Below are 13,540 nucleotides of genomic sequence, written 5' to 3'. Positions count from 1 at the left end.
TTCTGCAGAAGTCTCCTCTCAAACCCTCGTCTAGACTAAAACTCCCTGAATGTGCTTTCTCTGCTTACAGCCAGGAGAGCAGGTCTAGACCGTCCTCTATGTTCTATTATCAACAAAGACCCAACATCAAGACCGGATCAGATCCAGTCCCATCTTCCAGACAGGACTCAGTCTGATCTCATCTTAATCCACCATGAGCAGAGCACTTTGCAGCATTTAGCAAGTTACAGTGGCAAGGACAAACTTCCTTTAACAGGCAGAAACCTCCAGCAGGACCAGACTCATGTTAGACACACATCTGCTGAGACCGTGTTGGAGAGAGGGATAGAGGGAGATGAAGAGAGAGAGAGAGATGATAGTGGGAGAGACGGATAGTAGTAGTTGTAGCAGCTGGAGTCTGGACCACGTCCACAGCAGCAGAGATCCAGAGGAACCTACGAGACAAGGGAGCTCAGGGACTCCAGAAAGGTCTAAGAAAAGAGAGAAGAGAGGGAGACCAGAAGAAAGAAAAAGAGGAGAAGAAATGGGGAAGGAAGTGACAGAAGAAAGGAGGGGATAGAAAAGGAACATAAGGATGAGAAAATGGAAGAACAAAGAGAGAAAGAAAGAAAGAAGGAAGGAAGATGAAAAGAAATGAAGGAAAGAAAGAAAGAAGAAAGAACAAGGTAGAGAAGAATGAAAGAGAGAAAGAAGAAAACAGAAAGAAAGAAAGAGAAGAAGAAGAAAGAAAGAAGAAAGAAAGAAGAGGAAGAAGAAAGAAATGAGGAAAGAAAGAAAGAAGAAGAAAGAAAGAAGAAGAAAGAAAGAAAGAAAGAAGAAAGAAACGAAATAAAGAAGAACAGAAAGAAGAAGAAGATGAAGAAGAAAAAGAAAGAAGAAGGAGAATAAAGAAAGAAAAAGAAAGAAAGAAGAGAAAAGAAAGAGAAAGAAAGAAAAGAAAAAGAGAAAGAAGGAAGAGGATGAAGAAATGAAGAAAGAAAGAAGAAGATGAAGAAATGAAGGAAAAAGAAGAAAGAAAGAAAGAAAGAAAGAAAGAAAGAAAGAAAGAAAGAAAGAAAGAAAGAAAGAAGGAATGAAAGAAAAACAGAATGAAAGAAAAACAGAAAGAAAGGATGAAAGAAAGAAAAACAGAAAGAAAGAAAGAAAGAAAGAAAGAAGGTAGGAAGGAAGGAATGAAAGAAATGAAGGAAAGAAAGAAAGAAGGAATGAAAGAAATGAAGGAAAGAAAGAAAGAAAGAAAGAAAGAATGAAAGAAAAACAGAATGAAAGAAAAACAGAAAGAAAGGATGAAAGAAAGAAAAACAGAAAGAAAGAAAGGAAGAAAGAAAGAAAGAAAGAAGAAAGAAGAAAGAAAAAGAAGAAAGAAAGACAAGAAGAAAGAAAGAAAAGAAAGAAGAAAGAAAGAAAGAAAGAAAGAAAGGATGAATAACAGACCCCAAAAAAGGAATCTACAGCAGAGATCCAGAGGAACCTACGAGACAAGGGAGCTCAGGGACTCCAGAAAGGTCTATGGTTAGTAACTTTAATGGGACAGGAAGAGTTAAAGTGAGAGACAGGCAGAGAGAGGAGAGAGAGGGAAAGACAGGATCCCAGTGTGTCAGTCTAAGCCTATAGCAGCATAACTAAGACCTGGTCCAAGCCTGATCCAGCTCTAACTATAAGCTTTATCAAAAAGGAAAGTTTGAAGCCTACTCTTAAAAGTAGAGAGGGGGTCTGCCTCCTGGACCCTGACTGTTAGATGATTCCAAAGGAGAGGGGCCTGATAACTGAAGGCTCTACCTCCCATACTACTTTTAGAGACTTTAGGTACGATGAGCAGGCCTGCATGTTGGGAGCATAGTGTTCTAGAGGGGTAATAGGACACTATGAGGTCTTTGAGATATGAAGGTGTCTGATCATTAAGAGCTTTGTAGGTCAGAAGAAGGATTTTAAATTCTAGTCTAGATTATTTTGTATTTGGTTGTTTGTTGGTGAGCTTGGTGCACTCCTCACTAAATCCCTTTAGCTACAATAAGCTCTTGTCCTCATTTAAGACAGCAATATTAAACTCTGTGTGAACACGGTTCAGCTGTTTGGTGCAGTGTGTGCAGTCTGCAGCCTCTGAACCTCCCCATGTAAGAATCTGAAGCATGCTCTGCTGCTGACCCTGCATGACCCTGCAGCTCCATCAGACTTCTCTCAGCCTGCAGACACGAGCAGACATCCACTTCTATCAAACTTAAATATAAAGAACAAATCAGAAACAAGAGATATAAGTCTTTGTTCCCCGCTGTGTCCAAATGTCTCTCTCTCTGATATCCCCCTGCAGCCGTGTTCACTCTCAGAGCTCCTCTCTGAGCGTCTGTGGAGCTGCCGTCTCTCGTCCGAGTTGAACTCAGTGATTCTGAGTTCTCTCTGTTTGATGAAATCTCTGATCTGACTGTTTTCAGCTTGTTGTCAGACGTTGGTTTGCAGACAGAGGGGACGGTTTCAGACGGAGGTCCAGATCCTGTTGGTATTTTTAGCGTTCAGAGAGGAGCCAGGAGGTGTTGGATTTCACGACGTGGGCACATAACGCCTCACTGAGGCAGTTTGTCATCTTATAGCAGCTCTCAGGACCATGATGCACTGCAGCGGAGACACACTACAGTCTGTTCACCTTCTCAGACCGACAATAACATCACGGACATCCAACACACACTCAGAGGAGGAGGAGGGACCATCACACACATCAGCCCTTAGTGTTTACATTTAGGACTTCTGGAAAATATTATTATTTTAACTTTAACTGATTTTTAATTTTGCTTTCTACCCTTATTTATTTTAATTTTATTGCATTGATTTAATTTTTAGGGCTGCACAGTGGTGCAGTGGGTAGCACCGTTGCCTCACAGCTAGAAGGTTCCTGGTTCGAATCCCCGGCCATGCAGGTGCCTTTCTGTGTGGAGTTTGCATGTTCTCCCTGTGCATGCATGGGTTCTCTCTCTGGCTTCCTCCCACAGTCCAAAGACATGCTCACCAGGTTGATTGATCACTCTAAATTGCCCGTAGGTGTGAGTGTGTGTGTGAGTGGTTGTCTGTCTCCCTGTGTTAGCCCTGTGATAGGTTGGCGACCTGTCCAGGGTGTACCCTGCCTTCCACCCGAAGACAGCTGGGATAGGCTCCAGTCCCCCGTGACCTCTAACGGGATAAGCGGTCAAGATAATGGGTGGATTTAATTTTAAAGGTGACATATCATGCAAAATTGACTTTTTAATGGTTCTCTACCTGAAATCTGTGTCCCTGTCTACAAACCCCCCGAGAATGAAAAGAATCCATTCTGCCCCTGTTCTGATTTCTCCACCTTTCTGTAAATGTGTGTGAAACCAGCCGTTTCAGACTTCAGTGTTTTTGTTACGTAACAACAATATCCGGTCTGTCATGGAGTCAGAGCTCGGAGCTTGTTCAGCCCATAGACTGTATAAAATAATACTCAACCCCTCCTCCGTTTTTCATTCCCTGCACAAATGTGTGCTAACAAGGAGCTTAGGAGGGAGGCATGCTAGTTGTAGGCTGTCTTCATAAACACAAAGGTCGGTTTTACTCCCCACGTCTGCAGATTTGAAGATTTAGTGGATGATTTTTATTTATCATGGATAAGTGCTAGCGCTAGTTAGCATAGCCACATAGCTACATGTTGGTAGCTGTGTACCAAGACACACGTCGACATACTGACAAATAAAACAACAAGAAACACTAAATCTGTGACCAATGGTTCAGAAAGGTCCCGCTGCAGGCGCCTCTCCGTCAGGATCAGATTCAGAGGGTTGAAGTAACGTGATCTCTGAGCAGCCGTGTATATTCAGCCAACATGTAAACATTAGATCAACGTGCTGGAGAGCCGAGGCACATCCACTTCCTGAGGGGGCGTGGTCAGAGGGAAAACAGACTGTTCTGATGAGGACTGAAGAAGAGGGTTTTCAGGCAGACCAAAATCTGATTTCAAAGTGTTTTTTTGAGCATAAACTTTAAAGACATGTTTTGGGGACCTCTTAGACCAATATATGTTGATGGAAAAAGCGTGATATGTCACCTTTAAAGTATTTTTCATGATCGTTTTTTGTATTATTTGACCCATTTGTGTTGTGTTCTGTCTCTCTGTTCTTTTGTGAAGTCCTTTGGGCTGCATGCTCCACCAAACCTGGAATCAGAGGGACTATTATCTCAAGATTATTAAATCAATAGAATCATCTTTAACCCTAGAACACTATCGCTAAAATTAGTAACACCATCACTGACGCAGGGTGTTTTTTACCCAATATATTATTCCCAATTAACAGTACTTAACATCAAAATATGAGAATACATGACATTTTAGAGTAGTGTTCTTTCATTTTAAACTGTGCTATGTCTAACAAAATGAAAAAAAGTGTCATGGGGGAACCCTTTAAAAATGCTCCAAAATTACAGAAAAATTTGGAATTCCAGTAAAAAAATTCAGGCAGGGGAAGCAGATTTTATACACTAACACTGTCACCGGGTGAAATCCAACTGACCCTATTACCCCTCTAGAACTCTACGCTCCCAACATGCAGGCCTGCTAGTTGTACCTAAAAAGAACCTTCAGTTATCAGGCCCTTCTCCTTTGGAATCATCTACCAGTCAGGGTCCGGGAGGCAGACACCCTCTCCACTTTTAAGAGTAGACTTAAAACTTTCCTTTTTGATAAAGCTTATAGTTAGAGCTGGATCAGGCTTGGACCAGCTTTTGTCATGCTGCTATAGGCCTAGACTGCCGGGGGAACTGGCACACTGACACACTGGGATCCTAGCTCACCTTCTTCCCCCCAACCCCTTCATCACTTAAGGCTGATTTATACTTCTGCGTCGAATCGACGGCGTAACCTACGCCGTAGGTCCGCGTAGCTCCCGTACCTACGCAGAGGCCTACGCACGTAGCTGACGTGCACCTCCTCCAAAATGTAACTACGCGTAGAGCCGACGCGGACCGCAAGCTCTGTGATTGGTCCGCTCGACGGCTTTGTCTTTCCCGCATTCACAGCACTTCCGGGGTCCCGGACATCGGCCACACATCGGCCGTGTATTTCATCTCCTCCTCTCTATTCTTCATGTAATCATGTCTGTATGATAAACAGCAACATGTATCAGCTGTAGATTAACAGAACACGCTCTGAATCTCTGTGGAAAAGTAAACAGAGATCGTAGCGGGACCGGAAGCAGGCGACCGGCTATCAGAGAGACCACACTGCCCTCAGGCGTTTCGGCGGAGAATTGCTGCGCGACACAGACACACCGACGCAGAAGTATGAGGGGCTCATGTCCGCGTCAGCCCCTGCTGCGTAGGGCGACGCAGAAGTATAAATCAGCCTTTACTTTAACTCTGCCTGTCCCATTAAAGTTACTAACCATAGACCTTTCTGGAGTCCCTGAGCTCCCTTGTCTCGTAGATTCCTCTGAGCTGCCGTAGACGTCCTCCTGCTGCGGACGATCTGGACTCCAGCTGATACGGACGTGCTGGACTCCAGCGGCAACAGCTTCTACGACTCGTCTCATCACTATCACCTCTCTCTCTTACTCCCCTCTATCTGTCTTTCCAGACCCAACTCAGTCGAGGCATGATGTCTGTCTAACATGAGTCTGGTCCTGCTGGAGGTTTCTGCCTGTTAAAAGGAAGTTTGTCCTCTCCACTGTAACTAGCTAAATACTGCGATGTGCAATGCTCATGATGGATTAAGGTGGGGTCAGACTGAGTCTTACCCTGTCTTGGTGTTGGGTCTCTGTTCATAATTTGACATAGAGTGGTCTAGACCTGCTCTGTTTGTAAAAGCGTCTTGAGATAACGTTTGTTGTGATTTGGCGCGATACAAATAAAGATTGATTGATTGATTGATTGATTGATTGATTGATTGATTGATTGATTGATTGATTGATTGATTGATTGATTGAAACCTACTTTACCCTCCATCACTATGTTTCTTTAGGGAAAGCTGGTTTTGGAGTCGGGAAACACCCACGCCTTCAAAGACCATGCTGAAGCTACCCTGGGACCCATGACACTCAGACAAACGCATCATAATGAAAACCATGCAGATGTGTTTGCTCGGGTGAAAATCACCCGGTGTTAGTGTTCCAGGGTTAAATCAATATGTCAGACTGTTCATGTCTGTAGTCGGTAACTCACCGGTTATTATTCTGAAGTTTGTTTTTCATTCTGCAGATCTGCATCAGATCAGCTTCAACAAACCCTCCAACACAAAACAAGAAGTGTGAACATGCAGCCTGAGGAGAGGGTTTACTGAAATGTGTGACCACAGCGCCCTCTGCTGGTGGAGACTGTTCTCTGCACGCTGTGAAGGGAGATGAAGAAATGGATGAGTTAGAGGGAAAATAGAAGATGAGAGGTTAAATATGAGGTTTGAATAGAGGATGCAAAAGATCAAACAAAAGGGTCAGAAGTTGGAGATTCAAGAGTGAATCAATAACAGCTTGAGAGCAGGACTATATCTGACTCTTTAAAGAGGACTCTGCTCTCCTGCAGGAGTCAAAGTGAACCACTAGGTGGCAGCAAACCTGCCTGATGGTCTGACCTGAGATCAGCTGCAGACACACTGAACTCTTTGTCTCATTTCACACAGGATGCACATCCTAAGATCCTAAGATCACCACGACACTGATGTTAGTTTGACTCCCATGAGTTTAGAGATATGGTGTCATGAAATATGTTCTTTATAATCCCCTGAAGGGAGTCTTTACTCTTTAAAATACAGAATCACACAGGTAGTAAAAGCTGACAGTCATATCTATGAGTTATTAAACATCCTTTAAAGAGAACAAACATTCTGTCATTCATTAACTCTGAGTATTTGAGTCCTGAGGCTGATGGATGATCTGTGACACACATACACATTACAGGTCATATGACTGTAGGTTGTCCACATTAGACAGCTTACTCTCTGTGCCTCTATGGAGTCTTTCAGTGGTCTGAATGTTGTGGAACAAAGTGGGCTGAGGAACCCGGGGCAAACAACGTACGAGCAAAAACAAAGACGGTTTAGAGATTAAAGATGTAACCGAGTTTATTAAAGAGTACGATCGCTCACAAACATGCAGAGAGAACTTCCATGTACAACTTTAAAAAATCTGAGCTTTTATTCTGACATGTTTATGAATGTTGAAAGGAAGAGGAACTGATCCACAAACTGAAAACCAGAAAGACTGAAAGACATCAATCCACGTATAAAATTAAGAACCCCGGATCATAACCCCGATGTGTGACGTCTCCTTCCTGTGCCCCTTTCACCCTACTTTGCGTCCTCCCTCCTCGCTCCCTTCCTCCCTAAAAAGCAGCCTCAGACTCAGAGCTGGATCTATAATTCAGCGAGGCTTCCCTGCTGCACACAAACACAGCATCAATAATAAAACCAGAGGCTAATGAATCATTGAAAACAGGAGGAGTGTAATCCATGGACCACCACGGAGGACATGCGTGTGTGTGTGTGTATGTGTGTGCGTGTGTGCGTGTGTGCATGCATGACTGTGTTATTTTAGTGGTATTGTGGGGACGTATATACGTTGGGTCCCATGTGGGGACTCTGGAGTAAGCTTGGTGTGGATGGTTTAAAGATAGTCAGCTTTGTTTCTTCAGCTGGTTTAATCTCCTCTGTTTACAGGACTTCTTTGGACTTTCGCCCCCTAGTGGACAGGTTACTAAATTCTTTCCCTGTAAAGTGCCTCAACAGTTTTTGGACCATACCAGTCTATCATCGTGGGAAGAAATGTGATGTCCAATAATACTTACATTAATGTATTTATGTATTCATGTATCTATTTATTTATTTATTTATTTATTATTTATTTATTTATTTGAGTTATATTTTTGGGCTTTCTCGCCTTTATTGAAAGGACAGCTGAAGAGAGACAGGAAACGTCTGGAGTAGAGAGCGGGGGAAGACATGCAGGAAATGGTCGACCGGTCCGGGAATCGAACCGGCGACCTCTGCGACGAGGACTGTAGCCTCTGTACATGGGGCGCTTAGACCGCTAGACCACCAGCGCCCCTAATGTATTTATTTTGAGAATAATGTAAAAATGTAGACATCTTATTAGATCATCCAACATAAAAGATTTACTTTTTCAAGAATTTAAGTTTAAAATTCTTCTTTCTCCTTTGAATTTGACTTTCTAAAGCTTGGTTGGAAGTGTTAAAAACTGCAGTTCATCGAGCGTCCACTAGGGGCTGGCTGCAGAAACACAGGAAGCCACATACACACCCATTCAAAGAAGATGATATTTACAGGAGAAATAAACATGTGTACAGCCTGGTACAAACAATTAGTTTAGGTTGAAGATACTAAACTTACAAGTTTTGCCCAAATAAGGGCGTGGCTGACTTGATTGACCGGCGGGAACACTGAAGCTGTTAGCAAGGAGGCTAAAGGCCCGCCTCTTTACCTCACACTAGTTCGGACAAAGTTAAGTTGTGTTCAGCATTTCCAATATGGCACCCGCCGACGATCGGCTTCAAAACAGAGGGGTGACGTCACGGAGACTATTTATTATACAGACTATGGTTATGACCAAGCTATATTAAATACTTGATTCTGAATCCATTTCCTCTCTGTCTGTTGACACTGTGGCAAAAATGTGAAACCTTAAAAAACTTCATGACGTGGACGGAGGATGTTTTTTTTTTTAATTTGATGCTGTGTTTTTTGTTTTATACAGTCTACTTGCTTCACTGCTCCACACTGCCCCCTAAAGGTTATCAATGGTACTGCAACGTTTAGCCCGTATTACAGAGTACAACCCCACAGCTCCGTGTTTACATGTGTGTACAGGCGGAGTGCAAACAAGCCTTCACCCTTTTCCTCTGATTCATTATCTTTCCTTTAACTTCAGCCCGCTCGGAAATCAGACGATTCTTTAATTTAAAACTTTTACCTTTTTCATTTAAAGGTGACATATCATGCAAAATTGACTTTCTAATGGTTCTTTACCTGAAATCTGTGTCCCTGTCTACAAACCCCCCGAGAATGAAAAAAATCCATTCTGCCCCTGTTCTGATTTCTCCACCTTTCTGTAAATGTGTGTGAAACCAGCCGTTTCAGACTTCAGTGTTTTTGTTACGTAACAACAATATCCGGTCTGTAACAGGAAGTCAGAGCTTGGAGCTTGTTCAGCCCATAGACTGTATAAAATACAACTCAACCCCTCCTCCGTTTTTCATTCCCTGCACACATGTGTGCTAACAAGGAGCTTAGGAGGGAGGCATGCTAGTTGTAGGCTGTCTTAATAAACACAAAGGTCGCTTTGACTCCCCACGTCTGCAGATTTGAAGATCTAGTGGATGATTTTTATTTATCATGGATAAGTGCTAGCGCTAGTTAGCATAGCCAGATAGCTACATGTTGGTAGCTGTGTACCAAGACACACGTCGACATGCTGATAAATAAAACAACAAGAAACACTAAATCTGTGACCAATGGTTCAGAAAGGTCCTGCTGCAGGCGCCTCTCCATCAGGATCAGATTCTGGATCAGATTCAGAGGGTTGAAGTAACGCGGGTCTGTGAGCAGCCGTGTATATTCAGCCAACATGTAAACATTAGATCAACCTGCTGGAGAGACGAGGCACATCCACTTCCTGAGGGGGCGTGGTCAGAGAGAGAACAGACTGTTCTGAGGAGGACTGAAGAAGAGGACTTTTCAGGCAGACCAGAATCTGATTTCAAAGTGTTTTTTTGAGCATAAACTTTAAAGACATGTTTTGGGGACCTCTTAGACCAATATATGTTGATGACAAAAGCGTGATATGTCCCCTTTTCATTTAAGAGGTCCGGACTTCATTTCTCGTCATGTTTCCACTTAATCTTTTAATAAGAGCAGGAAATGAGTCTCTGTGGAGTTTGTGGAGGTTTCATTAATGTTTCAGAGTGCAGCTGGAGAGGAAACAGACGCTTCACTTCTGGTTGTAAAAGTGTGAAATGTATTTTTAATGCGGTTAATTTAGTCTCACACAGACTTTACTTTAGCTGTGAGGCTCCCTCCCTGCCTGCATGTATTCCCCAGAGATGAAGAGAGCAGAGTTAACATTTCATCGTGAAACAGCTGATTACACGGTGGTAAATATTCATTTAAAGGAGGGTTTTTTAAACCTATGCATTTTATTTTTAAACTGTGTTTAAATACTTTATGACCCAGCGTGTTTGCCTGACCTACGCTCTGTTTTCTGTTTCCGGTGATTCAACACAAACAGGAAAACAAGGAAACGCACTGAGACTTCAGAACATGACAGAAAAGGACAACTCAGAGTTTAGATTTGGGACTTCCACCAGATCCGTGTCTGGTCCAACTCCGATCCGCTGTGGTCCGGCTCCGTGCTCTCTCGTCCGTCAACACTACCGGCTGCTTTTCAAGACCTCCGGACAGCTGGAGTCATGTGACCGAGGTTTCCCCTTCTGTAATCCCTGAATCAAGGATTCTCCTCCTCCTCCTCCTCTCCTCATCCATGTTGTCTTTCTGGTCCTCTGAAAACCTCTGACCTGTTGACTCCAGGCCTGGCTCCACTCATCATGACTTTGGTTTGTTGTTGTAGTTAAGTGAAATACGATCTGGTGATAACACAGAGTGTTTGATTCTGAAAATTAACCGGATGTTTTCATTTTGTTTTGGTGAAACCTGACTTCCTGTCCCGCTCCATCTGCTCTGTTGAGATTGATGCGTCGTGCTCCGGCATCCGGCACAAATAGAAGTCTTGTGTATCTGATCCGGAGGACTCTGACCTGCCGGATCAGAGACGCAGCCGGAACACAACGGAGTGGATCCAGTGGAAGTTAACACATTGACTAGAATAGAAACCGATCAGAACCGATATCTCAAGAACATTATTTAGGTATGTTAGTCCCCCCTGCTGGATGTTTAAGGCACTCTCTATAATAAGTCTGGATGTAAAAGTCTGATGTCTGTGTGTAACCAGACATCAGTTCAGATGTTCTACCTGCATGATCTCCACCAAAGCCACCAGGTCAGCCAGGGAGATTATGTTGCCGATGATGAACGGTTTGTCCTTCAGGAACGTTTCCTCCAGCAATTTCAGCGACCCATTCAGCTCCTCGATGGCGGCGTCCATCTTGTCCTTCGGGACCTCACAGTCCATGATGATCGGGAACAGAGTCTGTTCACAGAGACGTACAGAGAGATCAGGGGTGGACTCACAACAACTGTTAGAGGGAAGTCTTCATTCATTACATCCCCCCGAGGAGCGTGCCTTTATCTGTTTGACTCTAAAAGTAGTATGGGAGGTAGAGCCTTCAGTTATCAGGCCCCTCTCCTTTGGAATCATCTACCAGTCAGGGTCCGGGAGGCAGACACCCTCTCTACTTTTAAGAGTAGGCTTCAAACTTTCCTTTTTGATAAAGCTTATAGTTAGAGCTGGATCAGGCTTGGACTAGGTCTTAGTTATGCTGCTATAGGCTTAGACTGACACACTGGGATCCTGTCTTTCCCTCTCTCTCCTCTCTCTGCCTGTCTCTCACTTTAACTCTTCCTGTCCCATTAAAGTTACTAACCATAGACCTTTCTGGAGTCCCTGAGCTCCCTTGTCTTGAAAGTCTTACAGAGCATTGATAGTCACACAGTCACACCGAGTCGTCCGTAACCTCGGCATCATCCTCGACCACACTCTCTCCTTCAAACCACGTTTAAAAATCATCTCTCTTCCTCCTCTGCAGCGTGGTACGGCTCAGACCCGTGATCAGAAACAGGGGATGTTTTATTTCCTGTCTAAAGAGTATTGATCAAACAACCTCTGCAGCTCTGACTGTCCTCTCTGCAGGGACGCCGTTATGAGTCATCAGCAGAGTTTAGAGTGGTCTCAGATTAATCAGTGATCTGATCAGTAAACAGAGGAGAGTGAGAGGAACGATCCGTCAGATCCTCTGCCCCTCAGTGACTCTTCTGTCTGTTTAAACTCTTTTTATGGATTTCTAACGAGTCAGAAATAAAAAAGTGTTATTTATTCAACACAAACACTTAAACAACGTCTGACCGCCTGCCTCCTATCCTCGGGGGGGGGGGGGGGGGGGGGGGGGGGGTTCCTCTGTGGGGGCGTGTGGTGGGTTTCGGGCCTCTGCTGGATCGATCGGCCTCCGGCGGCTCCTCCACAATCGGCTCAGTGTGAGCGGAGACAGCAGCTCTGTTATCAGCCGTCTCATGATGTGCAGGTGCAGCAGAGAGTCGGACCGACCCCCAGAGAGCTGCAGATCTGCAACAAACATGTGACTGTGGTTACATGTTTCCTTTTCTGGGTTTCAACTGTTTTATATTCCTTAAAGCTGGTGAAATTTATACCACTAATAATGAGAACAAAAATACTGGGAAATGTTGGAACATTTTCTTTGTAAGCTCCCAGAGGCTGATGAAATGTGGCGGCTTTAAGAGCTTAAAACACAAGAGGACATTCAGGAAGAAGGCAAAATACTTGTCCTTTAAATAAATAATAACAATAAATCAACAGCATTCTAGAATTTAAGTCAGAATTCTGAGAACAATGACGGGATGCTAGAATTCTGCCTTTGATCTCAGGATTCTAGAATTCTGCCTTTGATCTCAGGATTCTAGAATTCTGCCTTTGATCTCAGGATTCTAGAATTCTGCCTTTAATCTCAGGATTCTAGAATTCTGCCTTTAATCTCAGGATTCTAGAATTCTGCCTTTAATCTCAGGATTCTAGAATTCTGCCTTTGAGCTCAGGATTCTAGAATTCTGCCTTTGATCTCAGGATTCTAGAATTCTGCCTTTGATCTCAGGATTCTAGAATTCTGCCTTCGAGCTCAGGATTCTAGAATTCTGCCTTTGAGCTTAAGATTCTAGAATTCTGCCTTTGATCTCAGGATTCTAGAATTCTGCCTTTGATCTCAAGATTCTAGAATTCTGCCTTCGATCTCAGAATTCTAGAATTCTGCCTTTGATCTCAGGATTCTAGAATTCTGCCTTTGATCTCAGGATTCTAGAATTCTGCCTTTGATCTCAGGATTCTAGAATTCTGCCTTTGATCTCAGGATTCTAGAATTCTGCCTTTGATCTCAGGATTCTAGAATTCTGCCTTTGAGCTTAAGATTCTAGAATTCTGCCTTTGATCTCAGGATTCTAGAATTCTGCCTTTGATCTCAAGATTCTAGAATTCTGCCTTCGATCTCAGAATTCTAGAATTCTGCCCTGTTCCATAATCAACTCTTCATTTTCTAATTCCAGCCGGGCTGACTAGGTAAGCCCACCCCTTAGCCTGCACAGCCATGGCAATCAGCCAATAGGGACACAGTGTGCCGTGACAATAGATAAATAAACACTGTGACATAAAATCATCATGATAAGAACTAACTGTAATGACAGAAACTGTGTTTGATTAACATTTATTTGACCTGGATTTTGGTTTTGCCCCATGTTCCACCTGTTCACATGGAGGAGGCTGGCTTTATGACCAATACAGCAGCCAGTCAGAAGGGGGCGCTCTAATACCCATTTTCAAACAAGGCAGTTTCAGGCCAGTTTTTTCGTGTTTCGACT

Source organism: Notolabrus celidotus, chromosome 9 (assembly GCF_009762535.1).
Source record: "Notolabrus celidotus isolate fNotCel1 chromosome 9, fNotCel1.pri, whole genome shotgun sequence".
NCBI lineage: Eukaryota > Metazoa > Chordata > Actinopteri > Labriformes > Labridae > Notolabrus > Notolabrus celidotus.
The sequence above is the reverse complement of the archived record's forward strand: the minus strand, read 5'-3'. Positions refer to the sequence as shown.